The sequence below is a fragment of the Balaenoptera acutorostrata genome, chromosome X (assembly GCF_949987535.1).
Source record: "Balaenoptera acutorostrata chromosome X, mBalAcu1.1, whole genome shotgun sequence".
NCBI classification, from domain to species: domain Eukaryota; kingdom Metazoa; phylum Chordata; class Mammalia; order Artiodactyla; family Balaenopteridae; genus Balaenoptera; species Balaenoptera acutorostrata.
Genome location: NC_080085.1, coordinates 63,068,831 through 63,084,810, shown reverse-complemented (window position 1 = coordinate 63,084,810; position 15,980 = coordinate 63,068,831). Strand labels below are relative to the sequence as shown.

At 39.8% G+C, this 15,980-nt stretch overlaps 1 pseudogene; it reads left to right on the top strand.

The window, feature by feature from the left end:
* The first annotated feature begins 651 nt into the window (after positions 1-651).
* On the top strand, positions 652-14,428 carry LOC103020106 (centrosomal protein of 78 kDa-like; annotated as a pseudogene).
* Positions 14,429-15,980: the final 1,552 nt, after the last annotated feature.

Genomic DNA, 15,980 nt, shown 5'->3' with positions numbered 1-15,980 from the left:
CCTATGGATACACCGAATCTACAGCTACATACAGAACAATTGCCTCTGAAAAAAAACCTCAAAACTAGCTGGACAACTCCTACACAACAGGTGAATAAGAAAAAAATCCACATTAAAATGGGTAGGAGAGGCTGAGACACAGTCTCACCATCAACCTTACTCCCATCAAGGCAACCCACAATCAAGAGGGAATTCACAACCCCAAACTTCTCCTTGAGGAGAGAAGGGTTTGAAACCCACATCTGGCATCCTAATGTTTAAGACCTGCACCTAAGAAACAAGGCCCCAAAACATCTCACTTTGAAAGACAACAGGGCTCACCTCCACAAGACACCCAAGGCTATAGTGATCTGAGAAACAATTCTTAAAGGGTTCATGCAGACCCAACCACCGTAGTGCCCACAGCAGAGGCAGCAACTGAAAAGCACCCACACCTTCTGTGAAAGTGGCCTATTTGCTTATCTTAAACCTTTGGTCTGGAGTGACATCAGCATCATGGCAGCATGACATGCTTTTTTCGTCTCTCCCCTTCAATCTACAATTAGTAAAACATCCATAACTCAACAAAAGTTTCTCTACCCACACACCAGGAGACTGGAGAAGTTGACATATCTGTATGTCTGAAGTTGGGTGGACTGGAACACATAGAGGATGCAGAACCAGGGAGACGTTAGGGGCAGTGTCTGTTATTCCAGTCCCCCAGCTGCCTTGGCTGAGCCTGAAGCCACAGAGAACTCAGTAGTAGCAGGGGAGGTGGCACACATGACTCCAACCTGTCAGCTGCAGCAGCACCAGCAGCTAAAGGTAACTGAGCTGCAGCTGTGGCAGGGCCCATGACCCCAATCCCTCCAGCCTAAACAGAGCTTATGACTCTTATGCCCACCCCACCCCCGACCCCTGCAGTGGCAGCACCCACGAATCCAACAAACCTGGATGCAGTGGAGGTGATCAAGACCCTGGCTTCTTCCACACACCCTCCTCCCCCCCACTGCAGTGGAAATAAATGAAACAGTGACTAAAATGACAATAGAAAAGTCAGTGAAACTAATAGCTGGTTTTTTGAAAGATAAACAAAATTGACAAACTGTAGCTGGACTCACTAAGAAAAAAGGAGAGAAGCCTCAGATAAATAAAATCAGAACCAAATGAGGATAAATTATAGCAGATAACACAGAAATAAAAGGATATTAAGAAAAGTTATTTGCTGACAAATTGGACAAGCTAGAAGAAATGGATAAATTCTTAGAATCATATAATCTTCCAAGACTGAATCATGAAGAAATAGAAAACTTGAATAGACCAATCACTACTAAGGAGACTGAAACAGTAATCAGTAACTTCCCAAAAAACTAAATTCCAGAATGACAACTTTACAGGTGAATTCTACAAAACATTCAGAGAAGATTTAAAACCTATCCTTCTCAAACTCTTCCAAAAAATTGAAAAGGAGGGAATGTTGCCAAACTCATCTTATAAGACCAACATTACTGTGATACCAGAACCAGACAAGGACAACACAAAAAAGAAAATTACAGGCCAATATATCTGGTGAACGTAAATGCAAAAATCCTCAACAAAATATTAGCAAACTGAATACAACAATACATTAAAAGGATCATACACCACGATCAAGTGGGATTTATTCCAAGGATGCGAGGGTGGTTCGACATCTGCAAATCAATCAATGTGATACACCACACTAATAAAATGAAGAATAAAACTCATATAATCATCTCAATGGATGCAGAAAAACCATTTGAAATGATTCAAAACCCATTTATGATTTAAAAAAACTATCAATAAAATAGATATAGAAGGAATGTACCTCAACATAACAAAGGCCATATATGACAAACCCACAGCTAACATCATACTCAATGGTAAAAAGCTGAAAGCTATCCCTCTAAGATCAGAAACAAGACAAGGATGCCCACTCTCACCATTCTTATTCAACATAGTATTGGAAGTACTAGCCACTCCAATCAGGCAAGAAAAAATAAATAAAAGTCATCCAAATTGGAAAGGAAGAAGTCAAATTGTCACTATTTGCAGATGATATGATACTATATATAGAAAACCCTAAAGATTCCCCCAAAATTTCAGAAATAACAAATACAGTAATGGTGCAGGGTACAAACTCAATATACAAAAACCTGTTGTGGGGACTTTCTTGGTGGTCCAGTAGTTAAGACTTCGCCTTCCAATGCAGGGGGTGCAGGTTCAATCCCTGGTTGGGGAGCTAAGATCCCACATGCCTTGTGGCCAAGAAACCAAAGCATAAAACAGAAGCAATGTTGTAACAAATTCAATAAAGTCTTTAAAAATGGTCCACATAAAAAAATTCTTTAAAAAAATCTGTTGTAAAATTCTAGGCTTAGTTGTAAAATCCTGGGTTAACTATCATTTGGAAATTTAAATATACATTACAGTAAACATTTAGAAAATGTTTTTCTAAAATGTTCCATCTAGGTCAATAAACTTGTCTGTAGAAGTCTTTTATAAGGATAAAAAAAAATCTGTTGTGTTTCTATACACTAATGAACTATTAGAAAGAGAGATTAAGAAAACAATCCTATTTACAATTGCAACAAAAAGAATAAAATACCTAGGAATAAATTTAACCAAGGAGGTGAAAGATCTCTATACTGAAAAATATAAGACATTGTTAAAAGAATTGAAGAAGACACAAATACATGGAAAGATATCCCATGCTCATGGATTGGAAGAAATAGCATTGTGAAAATGTCCACATTACCTAAAGCAATCTACAGATTCAATGCATTCCCCATCAAAATTCTGACATTTTTCACGGAACTAGAACAAAAAAAATCCTAATATTTTTATGGAACCACAAATGACCCCAAATAGCCAAAATAATCTTGAGAAAGGGCAAAGCTGGAGGCTTCATGCTTCTTGATTTCAACTATATTACAAAGCTATAGTAGTCAAAACAGTATGGTACTGGCATTAAAAACAGACACATAGATCAATGAAACAGGCTAAAGAGCCCAGAAAATAAACCTACATATACATTACAATTTACAGCAAAGGAGTCAAGAATATACAATGGGGAAAGGATAGTCTCTTCAATAAATGGTGTTGGGAAAACAGGACAGTCACATGCAAAAGAATGAAACTGGACCACTATTTTACACTTTACAAAAAATTTATCTCAAAATGGGTTAAACACTTAAATGCAAGACCTGAAACCATAAAACTCCTAGAAGAAAAGATAGGTGATAAACTCCTTGACATCAGTCTTGGTGATGATTTTCTGGATCTGACACCAAACACAAAGGCAACAAAAGCAAAACTAGACAAGTGGAACTTCATCACACTAAAAAATTTCTGCACAGCAAAGGAAACCATCAACAAAATGAAAAAGCAACCTACAGAATGGTAGAAAATATTTGCAACTCATATATCTGATAAGGGGTTAACATCCAAAACATATAAAGACTTTATACAACTCAATAGCAAAAAATAAAATCTGATTAAAAAGTAGGCAGGGGCTTCCCTGGTGGCGCAGTGGTTGAGAATCTGCCTGCTAATGCAGGGGACACGGGTTCGAGCCCTGGTCTGGGAAGATCCCACATGCCGCAGAGCAGCTGGGCCCATGAGCCACAATTACTGAGCCTGCGCATCTGGAGGCTGTGCTCCGCAACAAGAGAGGCCGCGATAGTGAGAGGCCCGTGCACCACGATGAAGAGTGGCCCCCGCTTGCTGCAACTAGAGAAAGCCCTCACACAGAACGAAGACCCAACACAGCCATAAATAAATAAATATAACATGAATGAACATTAAAGAAAAAAAAACCAGTATGGTGCTGGCAAAGGATAGAAATGTGGACCAATGGACTAAAATTGAGGGTCCAGAAATAAACCCATACTTTTATGACAAATTAATTTTTGACAAGTCCATTCAGTGGAGACAAGTTCTTTCAAAAAATAGTACTGAGACAACTGATTTACACCTATGAAAGAATGAATTTAGGCCCCACTTCACACATACACAAAAATTAACTAGAAATTGATCAATGACCTAAATATAAGAGCCAATATCAGAAAACTCACTAAAGAAAACGTAAGGGTAAACTTAATAACCTTGGATCTGGCAATGGATTCTTAAATATAACACCAACAGTATGAGCAACAAAAGAAAAAATAGATAAATCAGACTTCATCAAAATTTTAAAACTTTTGTGCATAAAGAACACTATCAAAAAAAGTGAAAGGACAACTTACAGAATGGTAGAAAATATTTGCAAATCACATATCCAATAAAGTTTAATATCCAGAATAAAGAACTCCTACAACTCAACAACAAAAGAACAACCCAATCAATTGAAGTCACTTATGCAAACGACTTGAAGAGATGTTTCTCCAAAGAAGATATACAAAGGGCCAATAAGCCCAACATCATTAGTCATTAGGGAAATGCAAATGAAAACCACAGTGAGATGCCATTCATACCACTTCACATCTACAATTTTTTTAAAAAAGGAAACTAACAAGTGTTGGCAAGGCTGCAGAGAAATTGGAACCCTCATACCTTGCTGGTGGGAATGTAAAATGGTGCAGCCACTGTGGAAAACAATTTGGCAGTTTCTCAAAAAGGTTAACATAGAATTACCATAAGACCTAGCAATTCCTCTTCTAGGTGTATCCCAAAAAGAATTGAAAATAGAAACTTAAACAGATACTTTTATGCCAGTGTTCATTGCAGCACTATTCACAATAGCTACAAGGTGGAAACAACCCAAGTGTCCATCAATAGATGAATGGATAAATGAAATGTGGTATATACGTGCAATGGAATATAATTCAACTGTAGAAAAAATGACATTCTGATATGTGCTACAATATGGATGAAACTTGAAAACATTATGCTAAGTGAAATAAACCAGACACAAAACACATAAAGTAGATTAGAGGTTACTGGGGCAGGGGGGAGAGGGAAAATACAGAGTTATGCCTAATGAATACAGAGTTTCTATTTGGGGTGATGAAAAAGCTTTGGAAATAGATAGCGGTAATTGTTGTACAACATTCTAAGTATAATTAATGCCCCTGAGTTATACATTTAAAATGGCAAATTCTATGTTTTATATATATTTTAGCACAATAAAATTTTTTTTTCAAAATAAGAAGAAAGAAATCTAGCATTACAGGAGACACAGCCTGTGCCCCACAACTCCTTTACCTCAATGTTTAAGAACATTCAAATTGAACACAGTAATGAGATACTGTAAGCCACAATTCATAAACAACGCTTGGCAGCAAACTTCTTTCAGTATCATCATAACAGCTGTATCTGAGGCAGCTGCTAACTTTCTTCTCTCTCTCTTCTACTTCTTTGGTTACAACTTTACCCTAATAACTTCTCTTTCCCACTCTGCCAGCATATTGGCTGTTTCTCACCAATAACTTCCTGTGAAAATCCTCTGCCTATATTTATGTCCCTATCACCATGCTGTACATTATATTCCCAGGTCTTATTTATTTTATAACAGAAAGTTTGTATTTTTGGCTACCTTTACCCATTTTGACCACCCTGACCCCTGCCTCTGGCAACTACCATATGTTCTTTGTATCTATGAGTTCAGGTATTTTTAAAAGATTCCACATAATAAGTGAGATCATATGGCATTTGTCTTTCTCTGTCTGACTTACTTTCCCCCTGTGAAAATCCTCTGCCTATATTTATGCCCCTGTCTTACTGACCAATCTATGGTCTAGAACAAGACTATTAACACTATGCTACTTTAGGTCATACGTCCAGCTTGACAAGACTGTTTGAATAGTCAGTCTCGAATATGGTAATTGACTAGGGCAAAGACATTTAATATTAAGCCTACATTTTACATTTATCCTGGCTCTATGTGTGATCATAGATAAAATATCACTCTGAGCTCAACATTGTCATCTATAAGATAGAAATAGCAGCATCTTCCTCCAAGAGTTTTTTTTTGGGATTAAATAAGATTAACATATGGAATGTATCTAGCACATAATGGAATCAGTAAATTTTAGTTAACTTCCACTTCTCCATAACATGTTATTAAGAGAAACTTCAATGCTGGGGTGGGGGTGGCCTGTAATTCTTACATTTTGAGAACCACATCAGGGGTATAACCTTACCTTCAGACACACTAATATTCATGCCTCTGCCAAGTAACAATCATGAGCTGAAGAGTGGATACGTTTGCCTTATTATGGCAAAACTTCTGTTCTTCTGCACTAAAGACACTTGACATTCAGAAAAAACTCTCTTGTGAATAATTTTGTAAATTAACTACTTTTGAAGCAATTGTTACATCTTTTGAGTAAAGCTGAATTTTCATATATTTTACATATTGAGCTTGCTAAGAGTAAGACACACTCTATAATAGAGTACTACAGTGCTGAGAAAGCAGAATTACACTTCTTGCAGACAAAGAGTTATTCATTCATACATGTATCCATTCAACATATATTAAGTGCCTGATATGTCATCCCCTGGGGATACAGAGATGAATAAACCATGGTTCCTATTCTCAAGGAGCTCACAGTCTAATGAGGGAGACAGACAAGTAATTAGACAATTACTAAATAGTGTACTAAGTGCTACGATTGAGGGGGATTTTAACAACAGGTACTTAATCCAGGCTGGTAGGAAGTGACACCTGAATTTTCTTGAAACTCATGTATGAGCTATAAAAGCATACACAATTGCTATTATTATTATTATTTCTCTGGATCTGTATATATGTATATAAGTTCATAAGAAAACTTCTGGAAGGATCACACCAAACTAAAATTTTTTATGCAACAATTATTTCCTGAATGCTTACCACATGCCAGGTGCTTTTCTAGGCACTTAGGATAAATCACTGAATGTGACAGAACAAGATCCTTGTCCGAGGTTGGGGCTTATATTTTGCAGGGGGAGATACATAATAAAAATTAAATTTAAATGAGTAAAATATATATTGTATGTTATAAGGCAATAAGTGCTATGAAAGGAAAAAAGAAAAAGTCTAGTAGAGATGAGGAGTGCTAGTGGAAAGGTAGTCAGGGTGCAGTATTAAATAGGGTGATCATGGTTGACTTCATTGAAAAGGTGCAAGTTGAGTAAAGACCTGATGTAGCTGAGGAAATTAGCCAAGTGAATATCTGGGGACATAGTGTTCCATGCAGAGGGAGGAATTAGAGAAAGGCCCTAAAATGGAAGTGTGGTTGACATGGCACATGGGAGAAACAGCAAGGTCACTACTGCCAGAGCCGAATGAATCAGAGACAGAACAGAAGGAGGGAGGCTAGACAGCTAAGAGGAAAGGGAAGCCAGTTAGATACTATCTTATAAAATATTATAATAATTTTGGGTTTTACTCTGAATAACATTGCAGGAATTTGAGAAGAGAAATAATGTGTTATTTAATGTTTTAATATGATATAATTTAATCTTTTATCAATCTGGTTGCTGTGCGAAAAATAGGCTTGGGGAAAGGGGCAAGGGTGGGAGCAGAAAAATCAGTTAAGAGCTTTTTGCGATAATCCAAGCGAGAGATGATGTTGGTTCAAACCAAGGTGATATCAGTTCAGGTGGTGGAAAATGGTGGGCTTCTGGATGTATTTTGTTGGTAGAACCAATTGGATTTCCTATGAATTTGGACATGGGTGGGAGAGAAAGAGAGGTGTTAAGAATGAATCCAATATTTGGGCTTGAATAACTGGGATAATAGAAACTGTGGTTAGAGCAGATGTGGGGAGGATGATCAGGAGTTCAATTTTGAACATGCTAAATTTGAGATGTCTATTTGATATTCAAGTAGAGAACATAAGTAGGCAGTTGGATATTTGGATCTGGAGTTCAAGAGACAGTTCTGGGCTGGAGTTATAAATTTGGGAGTCACTGGAATATAGATGGTATCTAAAGCCTGAGACTGGATAAGAGCACCAAACAAATGACTGTTCTAGTTAGAGAAGAAAAGAGTGATTCAAGAAGTGAGCCCTGGGGACTTCACTGGTGGTCCAGTTGTAAAGAATCCACCTTACAATACAGGGGACACAGGTTTGATCTCTGCTCAGGGAACTAAGATCCCACATGCTGCGGGGCAACTAAGCCTTCATGCCACAACTACTGAGTTCACGCACCTCAACTAGAGCGCACATGCTGCAAACTACAGAGCCCATGCACTCTGGAACACATGCATCACAACTCCAGAGCCCACACACCCTGGAGCCTGTGTGCCACAACTACAGAGAGAAAACCCACACACCACAATGAAGAGCCCACTCACCACAACAAAAGATCCAGCATGCCTCAACGAAGATCCTGCGTGCCGCAGCTAAGACCCAATGCAGCCAAAAAAGAAAAATAATAAATAAATTAAATTAAATAATTTTTTTAAATCCTTAAAAAATAATAAAAAAGGAGTGAGCCTTGTAACATTTCAATATTAATAGGTTGGGGAGAAGAGGAGGATGTAGCAAAGAAAAATAAGAAAAATCAGGAGTGTTTGGTATTCTAAAAGTTAGGCAACAGATGAAATCACACCTCATTTGGAAGGTTTCCCTGACTCCCATGTGTGATTTCCTAAGGACACCTAGCTGAGTAGCATCATTCATCCTATGTGGTCCTCTGTGTCCTCATCAATAAAATGGGGGAATAATATTGCCCACCCCCTAGGGTTGTTGTGAGCCTTGAATGAGGCAGTCTATGTGAACCTCACTAGTGCTTAATTAATATTACCTACTGTAACCCTCTCTTCCCATTAGACTGAATGGTCTTGAAGGACCTGAGGTCTTACTCATCTTAATATCTTATTTCTGCTTTTCCTTCTTCCTTCCCTACCTCTTGGCCATGATCCCCTAGTACAGTTTCTAGCACAGAGGGCCCTTAATAAACTATTTTTGAATGAAAAACACCTACCACTCCCTAATTATTCCAACATCTTCCTAAACAAGTTTTATCTCTTCATCATTCTGATTGTTTTAATACCCATGTTGATGTGGTTCTACTTTGTACCTCTATATATTAGTCTGGTCAACACTTTGTGTCTCAAATGTGAGTAATTTATGGACTCTTTAAACATTACAATAGGGGATTAGCTCAAGAAGGTGAAGTGGGGGGAGGAGTCAAGATGGCGGAATAGGAGGACATGGAATTTGTTGCTCCACAGAAGTTCATCAAAAACACATCTACAAACAGAACAAATCCCACAGAGCTCCTGCTGAACAGTAGCAGTAGACTTCAGACACCTAAAAGAATGAAAGAAAGAAGAAAAAAGAAAAAAAGAAAGGAAGAATCAAAAAAGAGACCAGCAATCCTGGCAGGAAGCTGAAGCTGAGCAGAGATCCTCACATTAAGAAAGACTCCCTCACAGAGGGGAAATCAGCTGGGACAGAAAAGGAACTTCAGGGGATCAAAGGAGAATGCAGCAGACGGTCTGTGGAAGGCAAGACAACGTAAGAACTGCACACATGATCTATACCAGAGCTCTGTGCATTCTAGCCTGAATCGTGAGTTGCCTGTTGTGAAGGGGAGCTGTGTGCTGGAAAGACGGGTTCTGAGTGCAGACCCAGGGAAAGGACAGCTCTTGGCTGTGAAAAGACAGCCTGAAGGGTTAGGAGTAAGGGGTGCCACAACTGGGAAATTCTATGGAAAAAGCCTGAGACACCATAGCAAGGTGTCATTGTCGAGCAGGGTGCAAGGGGCGGAGCCACAATCATAACCCCCTTCCCTACCCACCATCTTCTTTGGCCTCTGCAGGCATTAGGAGTGGCTCCCACCTGAGCGGGCACGCCCACCCCTTGGGCTGGGGTTGCCTCCACCTGAATAGGCTCCAGAGGCCTGAGCGCCACCCACCCCAAAACCTACTTGGGAAACAGCCCTGGGCACCCCTGCCTGGGACGAGAGTCCACCAAAGTTGGCAGGGTCAGCGGGCTAAAGAGTGGGGTTGGAAGAACAGACCGGGGAGAGAAATGCAATTGGCTGCACAGAAACAATAGAAGGGATGGGAATGAGGGGACGCACGGCTGGGAATGCTCCTAGAGGAAGCCAGGTCTGCCTGGAATGCGAGGTGCCATTGTTGAGAGGTGCATGGGAGGAGGGGACGACAATGCTCCCATACACCAGCTCCTGCTGCTGCAGCTACTGGAAATACCCAATTGTGCTCCAAGCAGCCGCTGCTTTCGCTCCCATTCACCTGGGCAAGGATCAGATGCCTGAGGGCAGCACACAGGCAGAGGTGTGGTTAAAAACAAAACTGAACCTGAGGGGCAGTGCAACCGAGGAAGAGAAACGCAAATCTTTCTATGCAGCAACACAAGCTGTGAATTAAATCCCCAAGATCGGCTGGGTAAATCCTGCGTTTGTGGAATACCTGAATGGACAACAAGTGTTTCAACATCTGAGACCAGTGTAGCATTCACAGCACTGGATGTTGTGGGCAAATACACATGGGAATCAGGCCAGGTCAGAGTCTGAGCTGGCCTGACAGTGCCCAAAACAGATCCAGAGACCTACCTAGAGGTATTGGAAGGCCTCCTGGGGAGGCGGCCCCAAGAAAATATTCTTATTACTAATATTCTATGTTGGTTTTTTTAATTTTGTTCAGTTGTTGGTGTTGTTGCTTTTATCATTTTTTATTTTTTATTCTCTACTTTTATTTTTTATCTCTTATCTTATGTAATTTTCTTAATATAGATAACGTTTTTATTTTTATATTTTTCCTTTACTTTCTTGTTGCTGTGGCTTTTGTCTTGTTTTGTTCTTCACTTTATATATTTTTTCCCTTTTTCTTTCTTTATTCAATTGTTTTTAGGTGTATATTCTATGTTTTATTTGCTTTGTTGTTGTTGATGTTGTTTGCTTGCCTGAACTTCTGTTTTATTTTTCATTCTTTGTTTTTGTTAGTATAATCCTTATCAATTGTTCTCATATTAGAATTCTCTTATTTGGTTGTCTGTTCCTTTGTTTTTTGTTTTCTTTTCTTTCCTCTGTGTGTGTGTGTGATGTGTGTGTTGTGTTGCTGTTGCTGCTGTTGGTTTGCTACTGTTCTTGCTATTTGCCCTGAGCTTTGCTTGTCTGGGTTTTGTTGTTGTTTTTGGTTTATTTTTGTTTGGTTTTGTTTTTTTTTTGTCTTGTTTTGTTTTGTTTGTCTTTATTTAATTTCTTTTCTCTATATTTTATCAGTTCACACTGTGTGGCTTGTGGGATCTTGGTTCCCCAATCAGGGGTCAGTCCTCGGCCTCTGGAGTGGGAACATAGAGTCCTGGATGCTGGAATACCAGAGAATTCCCGGGTACAGGGAATATTAATTGGCATGTGCATTCCTGATGGTATCCATAAACACAGTAGGTTAGACAAAATGAAATAACAGAGAAATATGCTGCAGACATAGGAGCAAGGTAAAATCCCACAAGACCAAATAAATGAAGAAGAAATAGGCAAGCTATCTGAAAAAGAATTCACAGTAATGATAATAAAGATGATCCAAGATCTAAGAAAAGGAATGGAGAAAATACAAGAAACGTTTAACAAGGACCTAGAAGAACTAAAGAACAATCAGTGATGAACAACACAAAAACTGAAATGAAAAACACACAAGAAGGAATCAAGAGCAGAATAACTGAGGCAGAAGAACGAATAAGTGAACTGGAAGATAGAATGGTGGAGTTAACTGTCGAGGAACAGAATAAAGAAAAAAGAATAAAAAGAATTGAGGACAGACTCAGAGACTTCTGGGACAACATCAAACCAACATTCAAATTATAGGTGTCCCAGAAGAAGAAGAGAAAGGGAAAGGGCCTGAGAAAATATTTGAAGAGATTATAGTTGAAAACTTCCTTAACATGGGAAAAGAAATAGTCAGTCAAGTCCAGGAAGCACAGAGAGTTCCGTAAAGGATAAACCCAAGGAGAAACACACCAAGACACATATCACACTAACAAAAATTAAATACAAAGAAACAATATTAAAAGCAGCAAGGGAAAAGCAACAAATAAACTACAAGGGAATCCCCATAAAGATACCAACTAATTTTTCAGCAGAAACCTTGCAGGCCAGAAGGGAATGCCTGGACATACTTAAAGTGATGAAAGGGAGAAACCTACAACCAGGATTACTCTACCCAGTGAGGGTCTCATTCAGAATTGACAGAGAAATCAAAAGCTTTACAGACAAGCAAAAGCTAAGAGAATTCAGCACCACCAAACCAGCTTTACAACAAATGCTAAAGGAACTTCTTTGGGCAGAAAACACAAGAAAACAAAAAGACCTACAAGAATAAACCCAAAACAATTAAGAAAATGGTAATAGGAACATACATATCTATAATTACATTAAGAGTAAATGGATTAAATGCTCCAACCAAAAGACACAGACTAGCTGAATGGACACAAAAACAAGACCCATAAATATGCTATCTACAAGAGAAGCAAGTCAGACCTAGGAACACATACAGACTGAAAGTGAGGGGATGGAAAAAGATATTCCATGCAAATCGTAATCAAAAGAAAACTGGAGTAGCAAAACTCATATCAGACAAGATAGACTTTAAAATAAAGACTATTACAAGAGACAAGGAAGGACACTACATAATGATCAAGGGATCAATCCAAGAATATATAACAATTGTAAATATATATGCACCCAACACAGGAGCACCTCAATACATAAGGCAAATGCTAACAGCCATAAAAGGAGAAATCAACAGTAACACAATAATAGAGGGGGACTTTAACACTCCACTTACACCAATGGGCAGATCTTCCAAACAGAAAATAAATAATGAAATGCAAGCTTTAAATGAAACAATAGACCAAATAAACTTAATTGATATTTCTAAGACATTCCACCTGAAAGTGGCAGAATACACTTTCTTCTCAAGTGTTCATGGAACATTCTCCAGGATAGATCACATCTTGGGTCACAAATCAAGCCTCAGTAAATTTAACAAAATTGAAATCATAGCAAGCATCTTTTCCAATGACAAGGCTATGAGATTAGAAATCACTTACAGGAAAAAAATGTAAAAAATACAAACACATGGGTCCTTGAGCCCCGCCCCCATGGGGCCACCCGCCAGTTTGAACCACATCCCTGTGACGCGGAGTACAATGAGGCCGGTGCCAATGGCCAGGGATGTCCCATGGGAGCCGGCGCAGGAGCGCGGCATCAAGGGGCGGGCCTAGATGGGGCCCATGGCCCTGCATCTTCTGGCTGCATCGCGGGTCCTGCACACACTTCGAGGCCGCAGTCACCAGGCGGTGGGCACCTGAGGGGCCGGGAGGTGAGCTGGGGCCCCCAGGCGGGTGTGGGCATCATGTCCACAGCCAGCATCCCCGAGGCTGTGCTCAGGCCATGATCACTCGGTGAAGCTGTGCTACGACAGTGAGGCCGACTTCTTCCCGTGCTGTGAGGACCTCTGCACGCTGCAGGACTTGGTGCCTCTGCCCACTTTGCGTGCCTCCCTGTGGGAGGGCCTGCTGGACTTCAATGCCAACCACCTCCACGGGGTGGACTGGGCGCCACTCCTGAGCACCCTCTGCCCCTGATCTGTATCCAGAGCTTCTTCCAGCCGCGCCTTGGTGAGACAGGTTGTGACAGAAATAAAGTTTACAGAAGTCGTGTTCCTGCAATAAGAAATACAGATGTGACCTTCTAGTTGTGTAAAGCTCTTAAATGCTGTGTAAGTGCGTCGGGTGCACTAAGGAACCTGGAGCTAAATGGGCTAGTTCTGAGAGAGAGAGAGACTTAACTATGTTAACAAAGTTATTTGTCAAGGTGTAAAGAACTCTATCATCACTCTTAAGACAGTAAACTTCACAGTGTGTAATCTGACATGGTAGGGAGCAGATCACATGGCCAAGATCTTAAAGTATCAGACTACCAGAAGGCATGAAGAAACCTGGGCTGAGAGTCTTCGTTACAGGAGACCTGATCTTGACTGTATGGCTGGTTTGAGGTGCATCACTCTGAACTGCAACACGCTCATTGGTGACCTGGGTGCAAGTGCTTTTCCAGAATCTCTTAGTGAGGATTTTTGGCTTAGAGCACTTGACCTGCAGCAGTGTGGCCTCACCAATGAAGGAGCAAAGGCTTTACTAAGGGCCCTTGAAACCAATAGAACGCTGCTCATTCTGGATATAAGAAAAATCCACTTGATCATTCTGTGATGAAAGCAGTTATCAAAAAAGGTCTCCAGAATGGAAGGAGTGCCAAGTCAGAGTACCAGTGGATAATTTCTCCATTGCTGAAGGAACCATCCAAAGCTGCTAGGCAGAAAAAGAGAACTGTAATTTGGGGAAGTGGTCGAAAAGGAAAAGCTACTATTAGAATTGGCATCTGCCCTCGGTCAGTACTCTGCCTTGCACAGAAGTGTGCACAAAATCAGGCACCCGAAAGTCCAATGAGGGATATTTACGTAATGCAGAAAATCTAGAGACAACCCTGGTGTCCTGCAGGAGGGGTCTGATGAAGGAAATTAGGATCCATCCATAGTATGGAGTAACATGTGCGTGGAGAATGGGAAGATGTCCAGCGGAGCCCCACAACAGAAGCAAGATGAATATTCCATTCCACATTGGCAACACCAAAGGAGATGATGCTTTAGAAAAAAGATTTCTCAACAAAGCTCTTGAACTCAATATGATCTCCCTGAAAGGGCATAGGTCCGTGGGAGGCATTCAGGTCTCTCTGTATAATGCTGTCACTGTTGAAGATGTACAGAAGCTCGCAGCCTTCATGAAGAATTTTTTGGAGCTGCACCAGCTATGAGCACATCCTAGCCAATATACACTCTGCCCTTGAACAATGTACCAAATTGAAAGTCACTTGGGCATGGCTTAAAAAACTAAACAAACACAGAATTTTTCTCGAATGAACATGCGTATGATAGATTTTCTTCTTTTTGCAGAGAAAAGCAAAACATCCACAGCTATCCCAAGCTGTTGAAACTTAACCTTAATTCTGACTTGAACTGGAAGCTTTTAAAAAATCTTCTCTTTGATTTTCTACCAAATTCTAGCTACTGTTGTCTTTGCTGCTACTTTTTCTGCCTAGATCTCATATTCAAAGCTGCCTGTGGGTTTAATTATATGCAAATTGCAGGTTATTATTTTTAGAGACACACAAACACACAGCATGGAGGGTAGGTGGGGCCCTCTGGGTGCTGAATTTTGATCCTTTGCAAGATGACAGCAGTGGGGTCTTCTGGATTCTTTCTTTATATGGTTATTCTCATAAAGCGATAAAAGTGACATACTATATGTTTATATAGCAAGGTCTGTTTTTAATACCAAATAGTTTATATCTCTATGAAATTATATCTCTGTGCATTTATATTTCTAATAATACGATTCTTGTTGGTATATGTTGAAACTTGGAGAATTTGTTAGGATCCTTGACCTTGTGCATTAGAGTGTTACGTTCTCAACAGTTGTGTGCCTCCCATTCCCCCTCCCCTCTCCCTTTTTAAGCTGCTTCACAAGATTTGGAAGCTCCCTGATTCACTTTTACTTTCCTTTCAGTGGGTAGAAGAACGGTTGGTTGGTTGGTTGGTTGGTCGGTTGGTTGGTTGGTTCTTTGTTTTTCAGTTATGCTGTTAAACTAAAAATCCCCACTAAACTCCCTTACTGTTTGTTCACGTGACTGTTCTCTTTATGGTGTTTGACCAGTGATGCCATGAGTTCGGGAAGATCTTTGCTGAAGAGTCTTTTCCTGAATTGTTCATCCATTGTCAGTGTTTTATATTGACCGTATGAAGGACATTAAAGCCCTAAAACATCAAAAAAAATACAAACACATGGAAGCTAAACAAAACACTACTTAATAACCAAGAGATCACTGAAGAAATTCAAGAGGAAATCAAAAAATACCTAGAAACAAATGACAGTGAAAATATGACGACCCAAAGTCTATAGGACACAGCAAAAGCAGTTTTAACAGGGAAGTTTATAGCAACAACTCTACCTCAAGAAACAAGAATAATCTAA